We start from the raw sequence: 7,325 nt of genomic DNA, 5'->3' as shown, positions 1-7,325 counted from the left end.
GAAATGAGTTCCAGGAATGTGTGTGCTAAATAAATTTGAAAATTCAATGCGTTTCTTTTCTAGTTGTATTTGTTGTTAACTTAAAAAAAAAAATGTAATTAGTCTGAATCGTGGTCCTTACACTTGGTATCGGAGCTAAGTTAAACCCTTGAGACCTATGGGCCCATGACTAGTTTTGATTAAATTTCTACAACATTCTACCCTAAAATTTTGTATAATGTACTTTAGAACCAATGTTCTAAATGACCATATGCTAAAATGATTTGTGAACAAGACTCTGCGGATAAAATAAGGTCCTATAGTAATGTCGTGGAGACGGTCGACCTACAGGTTACCGTAACTATGTCTACAACTTACTTAAAGGTTAGAAGCCGCAGTACAATATATTATGTTAGGCTTTGGAAGTCTTTGATTTTTAATGCTCATCACGTTATTGTCTTTCTGCTTGCATTCAAGATTTCCCACTGGGATGCCCCTGCAAAAATAGTATTGCTTAACCTTATTACGGATTTTGTGATATGTCTGTTTTTGATCGCACCGAAAAAAAAAAAAGGCATCCGAATACGAAGAGATTCGAACCCTTCTCCTCCTGAATGATACCAACCCAAATATTTTCACTTTCGTCCAGGATCGTTTCTCTTCCGACACCTTCATTGCCATCTCCTCACAGGAGAAATCTCGCCGCCTCCGATCAGACTACCCCAAGCTCACCAAACCCCATTTAGTTCGCCAATATGTTGCAAGGTACACTGCGGGGGAAGATGTCTTAACCCTAAGCCGGGACTCGAGACTTTCCCCTGTCTTCTCTGCAGGTTTTTGTTCGAAAATCTTCTAGGCTTAAACAAGCAGCAGATCACGCAGTGCCTTAAAGATCCACTGAGCCTTCGTGGATTTGAAAAAAATTCAAATTCGAAGGATAATGTCTCAATAACCGTTACCAAATTTATTCAGGATGCTGAGAAATGCGTGGAGTCGGACCAGGTTGCTTCGCCACGGGTTGAGATGATCCGCCGAGTTACTGGACTAGAATTAGTCAAGGCCTGCGCAGACCTTGTGGCTCTACAGTGGGGTATGGAGATCCATGTGGAAATAACTAGAAGGAGATTGGACTCGAATGGTTGTGTAGGGAACGCCCTGGTGGATATGTATGCTAAATGCCAGAGAATGGATATTGCCTGCAACCATTATCATTTCAACATCATACCCACTGCAGAAGCTTCAGATTCTGTGGTGGAAAAGTGGTATCCATTTGACAAGTTCTTTTGCCAAAAAGCAGCAGCAACAGCGTTTCCAATGGATTGCATCCATTGAACGTCGTGGGCGCTCCAGTTATCCAATCCCACACACTTAGTACGAGTAATATGGATCCCAATAGAACGGTGGATTCCATAGCAGCGATTGCAGATGAAAATCCCCAGGGTAATGGAGGCGTATCTGGGCTTTGCAGCTCCACAATCCGCACATCTAGAGTTCGATTCCTGCTTCAACAATTCTCGAAGTTTCGCTTCTGGATCGTCGGCCGTATGTCTCTTCTTCCTTTTCTCCATGGGTTTCTGCTGGAATCTGAAATCTGGCCGACCAAATTGAAGATTGTTACGCTCGATCGAGGAAAAATGAATAATTGGCCGCTCTCAAACGAAATGAAAAATCTTAATTGATGCCTTCATCGATTTTTCAAAAACACCGATAGTGAATTAGTAGGCTTAAGATGTTTTTCAGTACATTTCTTAGTATTTCATTTAATTTATGATTAACATTAGAAAAAATTAGTATATTGCGTATTTACTTTTGAAGTAACAACTCATGTGTGGACAAGATGTTATTGGGTTTTGCTTCACATACTACAAAATTATGTTCACCATAAATCACGATTGGTGCACATCCCTTACCATATATTTAAGTTATTTTGTTGGCTGCTACAACTATAGGGTTCTTATGTGTTTAAAACAGTTGCTACAAAATCAAAACTTTGCTGCAAAGTTAGACCTGTAACAGTCTGCTGTGAAATCATACATGTAGCAGCCTACTACGAAATCAGACCTGTAACAACCTTACCTATTTGATTGAGTTGCATTGCTGCTAAAAGGATCCCAAACACCCATGCTGCTAGAAGGATTAGAAGCAGGCCAATCCCCTGTTGAATTAGCACTGATAAATGGACTCCAGTCATCAATTTGATAATTTCCTTCCTTGGAAGAATGGCTAGCACCCAGATACCCTGAACATTGTTGTTGGTTTGTGGTAGAGTCCACAGGGCAAAAAAAAAAAGCTTTCTTTCATATTTGTCTCTGATCCACTTTTTTCCACAAGATTATGTTGTACTTGGTTGTTCGGCCTATTCAAGGAATGCATGACTAATACTTCCATATATCTAAGGTTACTGCCATCAAGAGAATGTCATCGCTGTCATCAAGGTCACTGTTATGGAACAGGGTCATACTTCAAAGATACACTGCAATATAAACTTTACTTCCATATCAATATTACTGTCATTTTCTTCTGCACTCACCCAATAATTCTTCCAAAGGAAATATCAACACTCTCAAACGTCATAATCCTAAATTTGGCATTCAATTCTCAATCAACATTAGCATACAGGCCTTGGCTTCCAAAAACTTACGGGCCAGTAAGACTTTATGTTCTAAGGATTATTCATTTCCAATGCAACAATAATAATGATTTTAGTTTTTCATATGGCTAGTAATATACTTTGTTGTCAGTGATATATTACAGCATAACTTTTCAATATTCCATACGTTCTTCTTGCATATCATCCTTGCGCATGTCTTTCACAACGTTTGTCTTGTTTAGTCAAGGAAGAAGCTTGATCATACTTCTGAAGGAGTCTTGTGAACCAACACCACTACTACACACTGTGTATCACAATTCTTTTTATGCACACATAGTGCATCTTAGGTATACATGCACAGCTTCCAGTTCTTTATTGCATAGACAACGTTGCTCCAGATTTCACATTTTTGTCACCTAATGCACTAAAAAGGACTGTGTAATCTTCAGAACGTAGCTATCAAAAGTGTTGTTGGCTTACATTCCTTAGGCTACAACAAGCTTACAAGAGTTAGCATCCAACAATCATACATAAGCAGAGCTACTTCAAATTGGATCAGTCTTCACGTTGAATGTGTATCACTTTCAGCAAAAGGATCAAGTATTCATCCAGAACTCGTGATCAAGTCCTTCAAGTTAGACCACAGAGTCTATTCATTAAAACATGGAACATGTAATCATATACATTCGACATTTTCCATTCATTAAAATTGGGTAAATCTAGAATATTTAAAATATCTTTCTTCGATATTTGTATTTCAATTTTCTTGGCAACGATTTTCCATTTCAATTGCATTTACAATTTTATGGATTCTGTGCGGTTGGTCAAGTATTTTGGTATGTAAATTATTTGATATTTTAATGTTTTCAAGCAGGTTGTTTTGCCATGGAGAATTTAAGTGAGATATATTGAAGGTATTATTTTTAATTGAAATAAAATTTCCAATAAAAATTTACAGTGTAATTCGAATTATTTTAGTTTCTATGAAGTATTCAACTTTCTTGACTTATTGTGATTTTCTCTTGATGTTTAGCTTGCTCATTTTGGTTCCCTATAAATTGATACAATAAAAAGTAATCTAATATATAAACTTAAATCATATTAGTAGTAATAGAACTATATTTGTCTTGAAACTTCTATAACGAATTTATCAAATTTATAATGGAATAAACCCCTTGCTGGTAGATGAAGTTTGATCCCAAGAGTTCAGCCTTATTTAAGATTTATCCAACAACAAAGAATGATCCAGCAAGGAGTGATTATGTACATGCAATGTCTAAATAGGTCTTATTGTTTATCAATGGCCAAATTTGAAGAAGAGATAGTACTTTGGATGATTGGATTTTGTTTCTCATGTTAGTTAAAATGTTTGTTTCCAGTGGTATTTCCCTCTTGTCCTTTTCCTGTTTTCCTTGGAATGCTTGTTTTCTGTCGATGTTGTGTCCCATGAAAATATGTCACGAGTTTTTACATTGCTGGACCTATTTTTTTTCTTCCTTCTTTCAAAAACTGAATTGGCCAAACTAAAACCTTTCAACTTTCAAGTTATTTCTATTCTTATGGGAAAGGGACACGTTGATGAGAGTTTATTAGCTTATTGCTCAGTGGGCTTATTTTATATGATTGTCAACGTTATACAGTAACCATTTTAATCATTGCTCACTTCAGGGCATTTGTGCGAATTAACAGGCCTTGTATGAGTGGGCCATCTTGCAGGTGACCCACTTACATGAAGCCACAGAGAAGTACTTATTCCAGTGTGAGAGTGCTTTCTAGTCCAGATCAAGCTTCCGATATTACATCTTTCTCTTTGATCTCGGATGCGAGGAGAGCTTTTGTGCATTGGGGCATTCACAACTATCGATGATGACATCAATAGCTGTTCTTCCATCTCTACGTCTTATTTCTACCTCTAGTGCTGAGTGGTTCTTTTCTCTTTGCTATGGTTTATTCTCTTGCTTTACACCTTCCTACCTTCTACTTCATTTTCATTTGCATTTGTTTATTTTTGGCACTTAGGAGTTGCCTTGGTACTGCTACATTATGATTGTGAATTGTTTGTACTTTTTAGTCCCATTGATCTCTTTTGGTCACTTTATCTCATCTTCTCTCTTTTACTGAAAATCAGAGGTAGTTTTTGTGCAAGCTTTTTGACTTTTACTTTTCTCACATTATAAGGGGGAAAGATATAGCACTTGTCTTGCTTTTTAAAAGACTATTCTCATTGCACTATTTTGGTTTCTCATGAACACTAATAGAATTTCAATTATCTCATCTTCTCTCTTTTACTGAAAATCACAGCTCGTTTTTGTGCAAGGTTTTTGACACTTATTTTTCTCACATTATATGGGGAGGAGATACAGCACTTGTCTTGCTTTTTGGAAGACTGTATGTAGAGATTAAAACTTCATTTTGCCTTTAGGAAGACTGTATGTAGAGATCAAGACTTGTCATTTCATTTCAGATATTCTGCTGCAAGAGGAAGCTAGATGGCCTCATTATTCTCTGTGTGTTTTCTTTAGCTTTTATCCCTTTGCAGGAATTGTGAGAACCAGAGTTTGTAAGGCATTTTTATAATTGATGTATATTGATGATTTTATCTAAGTATTGCTTCTGTTCTTATTTCAGTGTTGATGTCTGTGGTCTGTGTTGACAAAATCTCCAAGTATTCTCTTTAGCCTTTCCCTCCAATATGATACAATAAACTGTAAAGTTTCTTGTGATTGAAGGTATTACTCTTGTAGTTTCTTTAGCTTTGGTATGTGTTTATTAAATGCTAGATATTGATAAATAGAGAACCTATTGACAGATAGCCTGGATTAATCAAACAGAACATGTTTTAGCTGCCATTTAAAAATAGTCTTCCTAGTAAATATTGAGTAATATTTGGAGAAGATTTTGGATGGAACATCATTGGGAGTCTTAGAGGGGATGTTATACTCCCAAACAGGAATACTGGTGCCTCATTAAATAGTGTTTAGAGGTAATTTCGTTAATGGCTTTTATCTTTGTATTTAAATTTTACAGAATCATTAATATGTGGTGATACCTGAGTTATATCTAGGCTGAATGTCGGATGCAATGGCCCTGTAAATCAGGTGGAATGTTGCAGATTGAATTTTAAACTTGCTGGACAGATTTTAAATCTTCTATGAGCAGTTGTTGCCCTATAATATTCATCTTCTAGTACATATTTTCTTTTGTGTGATGGGTGCTATTTTTGAAGTAATAATAAATATATATCAGTTTTTCTGATGATAATGAGCCTTGGAACTAGCTTTTGGAAAATTACAAAGACTCCCATGAAAAAAAAAAAAAAAAAAAAAATTCCACTTAGAGGTGAACAAAAAACGATGATCAATATTTTTGATCTGCTTTCAGTGACTAATCAAACACAAGAAGTGATGTTACATGGAAAGGCTACGCAAAAGTTATGTTTGTGAAATATTTTGTTGGTATGTACTGAGTAGTATGTTTAACTTTATTGAATGAGGATAAATAAAGTGATACATGGTTATGGTTCAAGGTTCCAAATGTGGAATAAATACACCATGAACAAAAGGAAATACTGCAGATTTGGTTGTTCAAGGGATCTTCGTTTAACAATAGAAGCTCCTAATGACACAACCCTGCATTTATGCCAGGTAAACTTCCTGATCTGACTGAATTCTCTGACCACCCATTCTATCTGAAGTTCTGTTAAGTAGGTTACATTCATAATATATTCAATTTCTGATTAGAAATATCTTATATATATTGGGTAAGGAATGCAGCTTTATTCTAGTTTGCTCTCTTCTTCTGGCATGTTGTTTCAAAATTTAAACTTCTATTGAGATGCACATTGGTCTAGATATCTCTTTTATCTTTGAGGATTCAATTATGGATGAATTCTGATTTTTTTAAATGAATGGGGCAAGCCTTGTATTACATATCATTAGATTCAGTAGGATTAAATAAAGATAGACCCCAGATAGCCTCACTCGCTTACCCTAGCGAAAGGAAGTAGAGTAGCTGGGTTTGAAGGGATGAAGGTTTGGACTACTCATTCATTGCAAGTGATGATTACGTTCTATGTAGTTAACATATTTTTTTATCTCTAGATAGTGTGTACCATTAGGTATCCACTAGAAGGGAGTGGTATGCATTTATTTTGAAGTGCAAATGGTAGTTGTAAAACATTGAACTTTCAGAACATGGATCATGAAGGTAAATCAAGTCTCTAAGAAGGTGTAGTAGGCATTGTTAGGTCCCCCTATCAAGCAGTGGCATATGTTTATTTTCAAAGTACTGTTTGTAGTTCCCAACAAAATTGAAGATTTAGAACATGTAAACAAAGGTGGATAACGTCATAGGTGAAATATCAAGCAATAATTAACACAATTATTATTGACCATTACAAATATTGAAGTCCAAGCTTAAGGTGGGTAGTTCCTCCTATGAAAAAGGCATAGGCATCCCCTATGAAATTGAGTTAATGCACAATTATTGCTATCTTAATTGCACGATTGAATGAATAAAACTAGAGAGATTTCTCCTAAATTAGTCAATTTGTAAATTGAAGGAGGTGGGTGTTATTAATTGTTGCTTAATTTAGATGTGATTTTGATTATGATGATTTTGTTGGAAAAGTTTATGTATGACGCTTCCTTTAACTATTAATTTAGTTAATATCTATAATGTATGTTTTGTACATTTATACAAAAAGTGGGTTGCAATGTTCCCCAGATATAGTCCTTCAGTCATAATGGAATTCGTG

General features: G+C 35.7%; 2 pseudogenes; both read left to right on the top strand.

The window, feature by feature from the left end:
- The first annotated feature begins 258 nt into the window (after positions 1-258).
- LOC149165179 (uncharacterized) lies at positions 259-1,311 on the top strand (annotated as a pseudogene).
- Positions 1,312-1,422: 111 nt separating this feature from the next.
- The window catches only part of LOC149165178 (serine/arginine-rich-splicing factor SR34 pseudogene), an 82,747-nt pseudogene continuing 76,844 nt past the window's right edge, over positions 1,423-7,325 (top strand).

Source organism: Pinus tabuliformis, chromosome 5_1 (genome assembly GCF_031772625.1).
Source record: "Pinus tabuliformis cultivar Carrire ecotype Pingquan chromosome 5_1, CPIR1, whole genome shotgun sequence".
Classification (NCBI taxonomy): domain Eukaryota; kingdom Viridiplantae; phylum Streptophyta; class Pinopsida; order Pinales; family Pinaceae; genus Pinus; species Pinus tabuliformis.
This window is presented reverse-complemented; position numbering and strand designations above follow the sequence as displayed.